Genomic DNA, 12,828 nt, shown 5'->3' with positions numbered 1-12,828 from the left:
AGGCAGTTGTATCCGCGCTCCCATTGAATCAGTATGCCACTTGTAGGGACGGCATAGTTTTCACCTATCCTGTTCCAGAGGCACATCATGGGAATGGGAGGGCTTTGAATCCAGCAGAACCAAACTTCCCCCTGATCCACCTGGAAGGAAACCTTCTTTTTGCCCTCTCCATTGCTGGAGCAGCAACGATGGGGGAGGGACAGCCACAGCGATTACTGTGGCTCCAAGGAGGTGCCCATAGAGAGGGAGATTTGCAATATCCTGCGGCCCTCAAGACCCACCCAGAACTTTGGATTGAACCCTACAGCTAGTTAATTTCTTCCCTTGCCATTAAACATGTCAGACTCATGAAGTGTTGTTGACATGTGATAATTTCTTTCATATTTATTATTTTATTATTTATATTAATACCCCATCCCCACCTTTCCCCTAAAGAGCTCAAGGTAGCATCCATGGTTCCCCATTTTATCAGTACAGCAACCTTGTGAGGTAGGGTTGCATAACAAGCTAAATCTTTGGCCGAAATGCCATCTTCTACCCACTATTTAAGATACAGGTGCCCTGTTCTGTTTTGCATCTGGCTGAAAGATGGTGAGAAGTAAAATTTCTGGCAATTTTGAAGGTGTGGAGAATGCCACCCTATTTTCTGAAAATAAATGGAAAAATTGGAAAAAATAGAAATATATGCATTACTTAAGATTTTCTTATCGGTTATACACTTTATTACTTTAAGAATATAAAATGCCTTATGTGTAACTTAGTACACAGCAAAATTTTATGTGCTGTAATTTAAAATGATAAATGCTTTGATTTTATTCAAAAAATAATTACAAATCTGCCCAATGTTTCAGCTGGAGCAGAAGCTGCTGCACCCTAAGGTATTAAACATATCTTTGCTGCTTTATTCATTATTATTTTGTTGTTGTTGTTGTTTATTTATACTCCGCCTTATGGCTTTGCCAGTTGGGAAAATGGGAGAGGGGGAAGAGAGTGAGTTTAAAATAGAGACCATAAATATAATAGTCAATGAAAGGAAGTTTCAATTATTTAGGTGTAGAAACAGTCTGAACTGTAATTATTATCAAGAAACAGGGGCGTGTTAAAAAAACCCCTGCAACTCTACAAGGTAACAGTGCGATGGCTGTATATACAATAAGCAATACTCCCTTTTTCAAACTGTTTCTAACCCTCTTAAAAAGAAATAATGGGGTCATCTACACAATGGTTTAGTGTGTGTTTGGTGCTACTCATATCTCCTTTTAATTTGCAAGGTTCACATGACATTACTGGCAAACAGAAGCTAACACGCAGTTTCCCCCCTCCGTACTAACCCAATCCTCTGATAATATGAAAAGGAAAGGAAAGAAGTCTTCACTCTGTATCTCTAGTGGTTGCAGATGCTTTGTTCCAGTGCTTTTAGGTGGGTGTGTCAATTGTTCCCCTCTCTACGCCCACTTCTTCCTCCTCCCTTTGTTCATTTTATTTCCTGTAGGCTGAAAAGCAACTTCCGGCTGTTCTCCCCCATTCTGCTAGCCTTTTTTTAATTTTGCTGCAAACAGTGCCTTATTTTTCTTTCCCCCCTTACTTATGCACAAAAGCATAACACTACTCAATCAAAGATTTGTATTTCAGCTGTATTGTTCCAGTGAAAATACAAATAATCACACTTGTGGGTTGTTGTTTTTTAAAAATGAACTTACTGGCAGAACAAACTGAGCATGCTCAGTTGCCAAGTAACCAGAGGGAATGGAAATGTAAAATTAGAGGGCATGCTCATTAGGAAGCTGTGTGATTCACTCGGTGTGAATAGAAAACACCATGTTTGCAGCTGGCATTGAGCCCTTACTGTGGACGGTGCAAATAGAAAACAGAGGTAGAAACAGCACTTTTAGTGGGAATTCTTTAGTAGTAATTTTCCCATGTGGATAAGACCAATGTCTCTAGACTAACCTTCCACAACTTGGTACCCTCCAGATGCTGTTGGACTTCAACTCCCCTCAGTCCCATTCTGCATGACCAGAGATGCTGGGAGTTGTAGTCCAAGAATATCCGGAGGGAACCAGGGTTGGGGAACAGATTCTCTAACCTAACAGAATAGGATTTCTGTAATACTTGTCTATACCCTAGAGTAAGTTTAATTTCTATTGTAGATTGCTTTATAAAGTGATTAGAAAGAACCCTTCTGAGAGAGTGAACAGAACTAAGAGAAATATTTTAAAAATTTTTCTTAAAAACATTTCACTCCATATTCTAAAAGAGAAAAGCAGTTCATGAGGTTGTTTTTCTTCAATGTTTCCAAAATTTTCCATTTTCCTTCTGGAAAGATTAACCTCTCCCATTTTTCTGTCTCTTCTGCTGCCTCAACTCCTCACCTCTATATACACGCCCAGAGCCACCCAGTGAGCTTTCTGGTTGAGGGGAGATTTGAACCTAGGTCATTTCAGTCACAATCCAACACTCTCTAACCACTATACCACACTAGTCCAGTATTTTCGTGTCTGTTGCATGTTATCCTTTTGCTATTGCTTTCTCTTTAGCAACTAGCCTGGCAACATTGTGGGGTAGCTTATTAGAGCCCAGAAATGAAAAACCAGATGAAATATGACGTACATTGCCTATGTACCAGCTCCATCAAGCCTCCTCCCGCTCAGCTGTCAACTGGCAGTGGCTGCTCCATCAGGCTGCCTCAGTGGGAGAGATGGGAAGTATGGCTCATTCCACCAGCTTTGTCAAAAGACCAGCTCCATCAGGCACCTTCTACCCCTGAACTGTTTCTATGACAGCTGGCCATTATAAGAACTACACTTTAAGAATTGATGCCTCAGTTTGCTTTTTTCCTCTTCTCTCCCTGCTCCTTTCCCTTGTCTGTCTTTTTTTTAAAAGATTGCAAGCCTGTGTGGCAGGGGACTTTCTTGTTGTAATTAATCTCTCTTATCTTTTTGGTGCCTATTGAAGACCTTCCTCTTTCAACAAGCCTTTTAAGTAGAGACCTCATCGCAGTTTGCGTATGTGTTGGAATGGCTTTTTAATATGTTTTTAAACCTTTTTAAAAAAATGTTTTAACCTTTTAAAAAAAAATGTTTTGAAAGCTTTTTTAAAAATGCTTCTAAAGATGCTTTGTTTTAACGTATTTTAAAGTCTGTTTTTATGATGTTTTAAAGTGTTTTTAGTGCTTTTGTTTGCTGCCCTGGGCTCCTGCTGGGAGGAAGGGCGGGATATACATGTTGTTGTTATGTGCCTCCAAGTCGACTACGACTTACGATGACCCTATGAATCAGTGACCTCCAAGAGCATCTGTCATGAACCACCTTCTTCAGATCTTGTAAATTCAGGTCTGTGGCTTCCTTTATGGAATCAATCCATCTCTTCTTTGGCCTTCCTCTTTTTCTACTTCATTCTCTTTTTCCAAGTGTTGAGTTAAAAGCATTATTATCTTTTCTAATGAATCATGTCTTCTCATTATGTGTACAAAGTATGATAACCTCAGTTTCATCATTTTAGCTTCTAGTGATAGTTCTGGTTTAATTTGTTCTAACACCCAATTATCTGTCTTTTTTTCAGTCCATGGTATCCGCAAAGCTCTTCTCCAACACCACATTTCAAATGAGTTGATTTTTCTCTTATCCGCTTTTTTCACTGTCCAACTTTCACATCCATACGTAGAGATGGGGAATACCATGGTCTGAATGATCCTGACTTTAGTGTTCAGTGATACATCTTTACATTTGAGAACCTTTTCTAGTTCTCTCACAGCTGCCCTCCCCAGTCCTAGCCTTCTTCTGATTTCTTGACTATGGTCTCCATTTTGGTTAATGACTGTGCCGAGGTCTTGATAATCCTTGACAAGTTCAATGTCCTCATTGTCAACTGTAAAGTTACATAAATCTTCTGTTGTCATTACTTTAGTCTTTTTGACGTTCAGCTGTAGTCCTACTTTTGTGCTTTCCTCTTTAACTTTCATCAGCGTTTGTTTCAAATCATTACTGGTTTCTGCTAGTAGTATGGTATCGTCTGCATATCTTAAAAGGAAGGGCGGGATATACATATCAAATAATAAATAAATAAAATTGTATGTAAGCCACTCTGAGAGCCCTTTTTGTATGAAGAGAAGAGTACAAATGTCTTAAATAAAGAAATAAAATTTCCCCAATCCCTAATCTGAAAATGATTTTCTTTTATAGTGTTTTGAAAAGGAAAAAATCTGCAGGGATTAACAGAAAAGAGAGAGGAGGCAGGGCTAAACAGGGAAAATTATGCAATTGTTGGCGTTATCTCTGCTCAGGCTTGTTTAGAGGCTCACTTGCAACACCCTAGCAAGCATGGCCAAGGGGCAGGGTTGATGGGAGCTATAGTCCAACAACATCTAGAGGGCGCCATGTTGGCTATCCCTGAATAGAGCATGGGAACTATGGGCCGTGGAACTAATATTTTCTTAAGAGACTATAGCCCTGTTCAGCAAAACGTGTGAGTGGTGGGCAGGGCTGCACTGACTAGGCCCATTCAGATGTTGCAATTCCTAATTAGCCCACCCGCTGGCATTTGCATGAACAGCATTCACTTGCGCAGAGAGGTGGGCTGTGTGAAGCTTTCCATGAGCTCTGGAACCCTGATCATGAGGGTTTCAGATCACTGTATTGCAAAGGCTTCCTCCCTGCAGATGTCCATGCTGTATGCGCAGGTGCCAGGAAGCGTAGGGATTTACAGTGGCGTGTCACATGATTACAGCAGTGTGATAAACGAATGCTTTTGGCAGTGAAGGACAGTGTGGACCTCCCCACTGCCTTACCCCTCCCCATAAGTGGAGCAACACCAGTGACGGGAGGTCAGATAAGCACTGCCACTCCTCCCCGCCAACTAGCAGAGTACTTGATAAAAATGAGGGACCAAGATGAGACAACAGTATATCAGAGAGGAAATGATTGCAATAGTCGACAAGAGATGACTGGGTTTTAGCCAAAGGAATAGAGATATTTTTGCAATGATGTATACAGTGAAAAGACATGACTTAATGATGGACTGAATATGAGAAACAGGATGGAGAAGAATCAAAGATAAGCCTTGGCTTCATCTTTTTGCTAATATATTCATCCAACAACTACCTGTTTTATCTTCTTCACACTGAGCAGACAAACAAGCAAAAAGAAATCTGGTGTGCACTTAGACTAGGTCAGACTCCTCAGTCACCTCATTTCTTTCTCAGCTATGCCAGTGCTGTGTTTGACAGCACAATATTGCAAGTCTGTGGACAGGTGACATAATCATAGAAACAAGAGGGAGTTTTGCCATTTGTAATGATTAAACAGAACTTCATAAACAAAACCTGTTAGGAGTAAGAAGAAAAAAGTGACAAATGGCTCTTAATAATAGGAAAATCCTTACAGATGAAAAGTCCTAGGCCGGAGGAGGAGGTAGTTGGGGATCTTGACTTGAATATAAGTCCTACAAAAGAAGAAAGTGTAGCCTCAATGAAACCATGATTGAGGGAGGAAAGGATAATAGTTTTCAAATAGGAGGCTGTCATAATGAAGATGGAAAACAACTGTGCAGCCGAGCAAAGAACAAAAAGGAACTGATTTAAGTTGTGGTGTGGGTCAATTTAGATTAAATATTAGAGGATAATAAACTTCCAAACTGCCAGAAACTGTTGAGCAAGCTATCTAGGGGAGTTGCAGAAAATCTGAAAGTTGTAAAGGAAAAGTGCTCATCTATATCCCAAAACTGAAGCTCAAAGCTACACTTAGGATGAGCACTTGGGGCCCCATGCTTATAGAGGTATATGAAATGAATGGGATATCAAATTAAAGCACACAACATACAAAGTTGTAGGGTTGTGACTGTAAAGTTCACTGAGATACCATAGCTTTATGTACAGTGGAAGCTGTTCCATTAGGATGAAAGGTGCACTGCCCCACCAACTTCAGTCTGTCCTTAGCCAGCCCCCATCTGCCTGCCTTCCTACTTACAGCCAGTCCAGGGGGAATGTGAGCCTGTGAGATTTTCTCCTCCTTAGTGTTGTCCTTGTATTTTATTTATTTATTTTATTTATTTATTTAATTTAATTTAAGGAGAAGGAGGATGGGGACAAAACTAAAATTAGCTGGCTCTGCCTGTCACTGGTTCTGGATCCTCCTACTGTTGGTCTCATAAGAACGTAAGAGCCTGATGGATCCTTTGAAATTCACACATATTCAAATTTTGCAATGCCTTTCCCCAACCAAAAAATGTGTTTAGGCTCTATGGGCTTTGGGAGACTCAGCTAATGTTTCAGAGCCATGTTGTAATGTGTCTCATATGTTCCATCCAGGCTGTATATGAGAGGATGTCTCTGGGTGATGGGTAAACTTCCATTCACATGCCATGTACACTATACAGCTGATAGCTGGAAGTATTTTTTGTGCGTATACACCGTCAGTACTGCACATTAGGATCTAAATATGTAAGCTGAACTTTAAAATGGATCTGTGTTTAATCCTGGCAAAGTGAACGGGCTCTTTTCATTTTTTCAGTCTTCAAGTGCATGGCTTTCTGCTCCACTGGATGAGGCTAAAGTGCTCAGCAAGTTGTGCATCTGAACCCTGACAAAAGTGCAAGTTCCATTGTTAGGAAGCAACAATCTGTGCATGGGACTCAAGGGCAAAAATATTTCTTTCTGCAGGAATGTTGTGTGCTTTAGAGAAAAGTGCCATTTTCTTGGTTGTTATAACACACTAACACAAGAAAGATGGCACATGGATGAAATCTGATAGGAAACCACACCAGGGTTTTTTTTTTCTTCCCCTGCCCCCCTCCCTCAAAAATACAGCACATCAAAATGTTTTCAGAAGGTGAGAAAGCTCTGTGATGGCCAGGATCATCTCACAATTAGGAACCTATGGGAGTAGCATGTGCAACAGAATGTGGCTGAGACGTATGGGGCAGTTAATCTTCCTGAAATGCACTCAGAGCCAGCACACTGAGCTAAGTGTGATACAGGCTGGCAGGTCATGTGCCACAGCATATAACAGGCCTTTAAAAGACACAGCATTCCTACCTTTGGGTCAGACTAGACAATACACATTAGCTCTGTGTCTGTGTTCTCAAGTGCAGGATGGGGGAGGGGGAGAGAGTGGTTAACTGTAAAGATCAGCATGAGACCTCTGAGCCAGACTTGGGCCATAGTGTGGGCGATAGGAAGCTTTAACTCAAGGTGAGGAACCTCAGCACCTGGGGGGCAGTTAAAGCCTCCTACTACCCATGATGTTCTTAATCCAGGCTCCCCCCCCCCACAGGCTGGCAATTTGTGTTTTTAGAGAGAGAAAAATCCTACACTTAAGGGCACAGATATGGAACTAGTATACCTAGTTTGGAGCTCAACTATGTTTACTTTGACATCACTACTTCCACTGAATTCTAGCAGAACTGAATTCTGCTCCACAGAAACAAATTATGACGAAGTAAAGCTGCTTTTCCTGGTGTGAGACTGAAAGTGGGAAGATAGCATGATTGAATGCTACTCCGCCTTGAAAGCCTCTTGCTATATCAGTCTTCAACACCTGTTGCCCTTTAGATGTTATTGGACTCCAACTCCCATCAGACCCATCCAGCATGGCTAATGGTCAGGGATGATAGGCATTGTAGTCCAATAACCTACAGGGCACCTGATTGGGTAAGGCTCCCCACTATGCTGGAAACTAGTTGTTAAGCAAAAGGCTTCTTGCCTAGCTATCTCCTTCATGTGCTAATTATCGGAGAGTTGCAATGCTGGGAACGGAGAGTTCTGAGCGAGCTTATGTGTGTATTTGAATCTTTGCTAAAGATCATACCTTCTCTGCAAATTAGTCAGACAGAGACTTTAAGCTTTAAAATAAGAAATAACTACTTTATTCTGGAAGTACATGCTTGATAGGAAAGAGTCCTATATCTAGCTAACTAGCTAAGTTGGAGCTGCAAACACTGAGCCCAGTGCTTGCCCTCATGCTTTGGAGGAGAGGGAGTGACAAAGGAATATGTCTGCTCCCCTCTCAAGAGAAAGAAGAAGTAAGGAGGGAAGGAACTGTGATCAACATCCTTTGCATATCAGTCTAGCAGGAAGGAAGAGACAGCAGGAGATCAAAGGACAGGTATAGCCTAGCAACCATGAGGTTTCCTCTCTAGCTACCCTTTTTAACCCCATGCAGCCTCAACCCACAAGTTGGAGATGAACCACTTATATTCCTACACTAATTGTAAATGTTTAGCTCCCCCCCCATTCAAATATGCAGTCCCCACCCCACCCATAGTCTGGAGTGGTACAGTCCAGGAGGAGTTTTATCACATGATGACCTATTTGGCTTGACCAGGCCTTACTGTAAAGCAAGAATATATACAAACCATAATCTCTGCCCTAAAAGCACAAGAAACAACTTAAGGGTCTGTCTTACTTGTGTCCTTCCATTGTGGTTTCTCTGAATTAAAAAGTGATCAACGATTATGAAAAGCCATGATTGGAAAAGTAAAGATAACCACCGATAAGAACTGAGCAAATCACAGGGCAAGAACGCATCTTGTAAATAAATGTAACGACAATGGCATTACTGTCAAATCAAATTATACAAATTACAGGTCGTAAACAACCTCTCCGAAGCAGCCCAATTGATTACTCAAAATGAAATGAGAAATGCCAAGAGGAAGCCTGCAGCATACTAAGCACCTTCTCATCAAAGACAGGCACCTCATCAACCTCCAGCCAGCAAGAACCATCCCCAAGACTGTCATTGTGGAGGTGGTTTTTGCTAGCAGGGAAATTGCCTAAGCAACTACCAAACATTTTCCCTTGAGAGCAGTGACTCCTGTGGCCAAAAGCCCTCAAATCACTGAGGCTATAGTGCTTAGATTTAGGACAATTTAGATTCTCTGATAACAGGGCAAAGGGCAGCCTGATACTAAGGGCACTTCCAGATGATCTGTTTAGTGAGCATTCATCCTGATTTGTTTGCAGGGAGATTAGACAAGGGCTATATAATGGTTGCTCATTCTGATTTGTTTGTGGGGAGATTAGATGACCTTGCGTCAAAGCAAGTGTTAGCCCACACGTTCCAAGGCATTTTCGTGTCAATTTCCTTATCACAAAAAGCCCAACCTTTTTGGAAAGTGGGCTTGTTGCGCAAATCCTCCCAATCAACTATAATTGCATGAGTTGAATTTACTGGTATATGCCTGACCCCCACCCCAAAACAGTGACAGTCGGGAAGTGCCCAAGCTCTGTACAGACATAGAAACAAATCAGGATGAGCAGTGTTTGCTTTTCACCTGTAGCATGCACTCAACTTCTTTGCAATGCATTTGGCAACTGTAGTGGCCAGTAAATTGAATACAGATTCTTCTTCATTCGACAATGTATGCTTCAAGAAGGCTACCCCACTCATTTTCTTTTCTTTTCAAGGTGCTGCACGTACAGTTGTTGGTCTTTCCCAGTGTGTCTGTCTACAATCTTTTAAACTGTGACTTAAACCTGGATATTGTAGATATCCAGGTTTTTGTTCTCATATTGTTTTCAAAAGTGCAAATTTGATAGATTTGGCTTTAAATACCCAACAAGTGTCCAGCATTTTCAAAGTTGTATTAACCACTTGTGTGTATGTTCATATACATGGAAGCCTGAGCTAGCTATGCTCATGTATTCTCAAGTGCTTGATGCAAAGTTTTCACTCAGCATAGCACCTTTCATCATGCTGAAAACATTCTTCGGTGGAAGAGAGAATTGTGTTTCATCACCTGAGTGTTACAATGATTGAGTGTTACACAATATGTTATGATAATGAAATCCATGTTAATATTAAGCTCCTGTTAACATTTAGAAATGCAGAGAAAAATCAAAGGACTTGTTTCAGAGCTGAAATATAAATAATCACCCCAATACACATACATACGCACACACGACTTGTCCCTGCAATGCCTCATATATGCTGAAGATGGATGGCACACATTGGAATAACTACAAGGATGAACACAATCAGTTAAACAATAATAGCAGAGAAGCCCTTGAAGAAATGTAAAAGGCAATTTTGTCTTTCCTAATAGTGAAGCATTCACGTATTAGTGATGAATACCAAAGAAATTGCTGTGATAAATATACTAATACAAATGTCTCACCTGCCACTCCAGAATGTTGGAAAGTAGGTGGCAAGGTAGATAAATTATCTGTAGATGGAGCAGCTGAGCTAAAATGATAAATAGTTTGCTTATCCCACAGCCATCTCAAAAACAAAGACACAGAATTCTATATTTCATTCAGAACTTCATAAAGTCCAATCAACGTATGAGGCTTTTGTACAGGAAAAACTGTACTGGAATAGCTCTAGTATCCACACAGTACCATAATGGATGGCTCAGATTTAAGAACAAGAAGAGCCTGCTGGATCAGGCCAACAGCCCATCTAGTCCAGCATCCTCTTCTCACAGTGGCCAACCAGTTGCTCATGAGAAGCCCGCAAGCCGGACCTGAGTGCAAGAGCATTCTGTCCTCCTGCAGTTTCCAGCAACTGGTATTCAGAAGCATGCTGCCTTTGACTATGGAGGCAGAGCATAGCCATCATGGCTAGTAGCCTTTGGTAGCCTCATCCTCCATGAATTTGCCTAATCCTTTTTGAAAGCCATCCAAGTTTGTGGCCATCACTGCCCCTTGTGGGAGTGAATTCCGTAGTTTAACTATGCAGTACTTGAAGAAGTGCTTTCTTTTGTCTGTCCTGAATCTTCCAACATTCAGTTTCTTTGGATGTCCACAAGTTCTGATGTTATGAGAGAGGGAGAAAAACTTTCTCCATGCCGACTTTCTCCATGGCATGCATAATTTCAGACACTTCTATTATTTACTCACATTTTGTCTAAACTAAAAAGCCCTATATGCGGCACCTTTCCTCACAGGGGAGTCTCTCCATCCCCTTGATAATTTTTGTTGCCCTTTTCTGAACCTTTTCCAGCTTTACAATATCCTTGTTGAGATGAAGTGACCAGAACTGTGCACAGTGTTCCAGATGCAGCCACACCATAGATTTATATAATGGTATTACATCAGCAGTTTTATTTTCAACACTTTTCCTAATGATCCCTAGCATGGACTTTGCCTTTTTCACAGCCACTTGCACACTGGCTCAACATTTTCATCATGCTATTCTCTACAACCCCAAGGTCTAGTTCCTGGTCAGTCACTGCCAATTCAGACCGTAGGAGAATATATGTGAAATTAATATTTTTTTTGTTCTAATATGCATAACTTTACACTTGTTTACATTGAATTGCATTTGCCATTTTACCAGCCATTTGCTGAGTTTGGAGAGGTTCTTTTGGAGCTCTTCACAATCCGTTCTTGTTTTAACAACCTTGAACAATTTAGTTTTTGGGTGCTTAAGGGTGTGTGTCTTTTTACAGACATTCCTTCCCACTGAAGTGAATGGAGGAGCCCACCTGCACAGGGATTCCATGTGGACACAAGAATAATTGTACTGCTATCCATCACAGGTATTGGGTTTTTATGACAGATGCCCTAGGGAAGGGACATTTGCCCAGTGGCAATTGCCATTTGCCTTTCGAGATTTCCACAATGCAGGAGTTTGCTATTCATTCCAAGGCAACTTGAAAGGTGCAAAAACTCTCTAATGGGCATTTGTCTTTTATGTCCTGAGCCTCATGCAGTGGACTGAACGTAAAAAATTGCCTTACACTGAATCAGACCATTGGCTCAGCTACCGCTGCTCTGGATGGCAACAGCTCTCCAAGACCATAAAAGACATCTGCTACCTGAGATGCTTTTAACTAAAAATGCCAGGAATTGAATCTGGGACCTTGTACATACAAAATATGTGCTCTGCCTACCACTCAGCTGTGATGATGACCCAGGCATGGCCAAAAGCAGCCTGACACTGTTAGGAGCCAATGTAGGCTCAGTGGAGAATGCATAAGGGTAGATGAGATTAGTTCCTGTGCCAGCTCTTAGGACATTCTCTCGCATCTTGATGGCCCTTCTCAATTTATTTGGCCTCTCTCACATGCTGGCTTATTCAATAGGTGAAAGACACAAAATAAGATGAAATGAAATAAAACAAACAATGAAAAGCCATTTGCCTGAAGGTGATCCCACAGATGATTGAAGCAACATCTAACCCATTGAATTAGCATGTAATTTCAAGACCCTTTCTCCTTTCCGTCTCCTCCCCCAACCCCCGTCTCTCTCTGAGGTAAAGATCACACAGACAAACAAGGCAAAGATGAAAACAGCATATGATGTGAAGGAGGGGGATGGCAAGGAAGGGGTTGTTCCTGTAAAAACAATCAAGCCTTCCCTTTGGAACAAGCAATGAAGACCTGATCTCATATCTTTCATTTCCTTAAAAGCATTCTGATCCATGAACTGTATATTCTCTGAATGGTATGTCAGTATTATTATTATTATTATTATTATTATTATTGCTGCATGAAAAAGCTGCAGTTCCATTACATTAAAAATAGAACTGCAAATGGGCCTGGTTTGATCTCTGTGGCATCTATAGCAGAGTAAGAAGAGTAATTCCAGCAATTAGATGTTAATTGATGTCTGAGCATATCTATTCCTAGAAACAGTGAGGCTGTGTATGGCATCTAGCATCATTAAACAGTCTCATGGCCCCTCTGGGTTTAGCAGATGCTGAGTTTGAGTGAAGGCAACTTACCCAGAGAAGCTGCACCAAGAATAAAGGAGGCAGCAGGTGGCTGGGGAGGAAATCCTGCAAAGAACAGAGCCAGATAATGGAGCTAGTGTTTGGACTAAGTTAGGCCGCTCACATCATATCCCCTTTAGACTGTATTGGTTCCAGTTGCAAGTTTAAGCTCCTCTTA

General features: G+C 41.2%; 1 long non-coding RNA gene across 1 annotated transcript in view; it reads left to right on the top strand.

Moving 5' to 3' along the window:
• LOC133384475 (uncharacterized) overlaps nucleotides 1–12,353 on the top strand; it is a 38,365-nt gene extending 26,012 nt beyond the window's left edge. The window contains exons 3-4 of the long non-coding RNA XR_009762576.1: nucleotides 11,386–11,475; nucleotides 12,198–12,353. This is a non-coding gene — a long non-coding RNA (uncharacterized LOC133384475). The remainder of the gene's footprint in view (nucleotides 1–11,385; nucleotides 11,476–12,197) is intronic.
• The last annotated feature ends 475 nt before the right edge of the window (nucleotides 12,354–12,828 follow it).

Source organism: Rhineura floridana, chromosome 4 (assembly GCF_030035675.1).
Source record: "Rhineura floridana isolate rRhiFlo1 chromosome 4, rRhiFlo1.hap2, whole genome shotgun sequence".
Lineage (NCBI taxonomy): Eukaryota > Metazoa > Chordata > Lepidosauria > Squamata > Rhineuridae > Rhineura > Rhineura floridana.
This window is presented reverse-complemented; position numbering and strand designations above follow the sequence as displayed.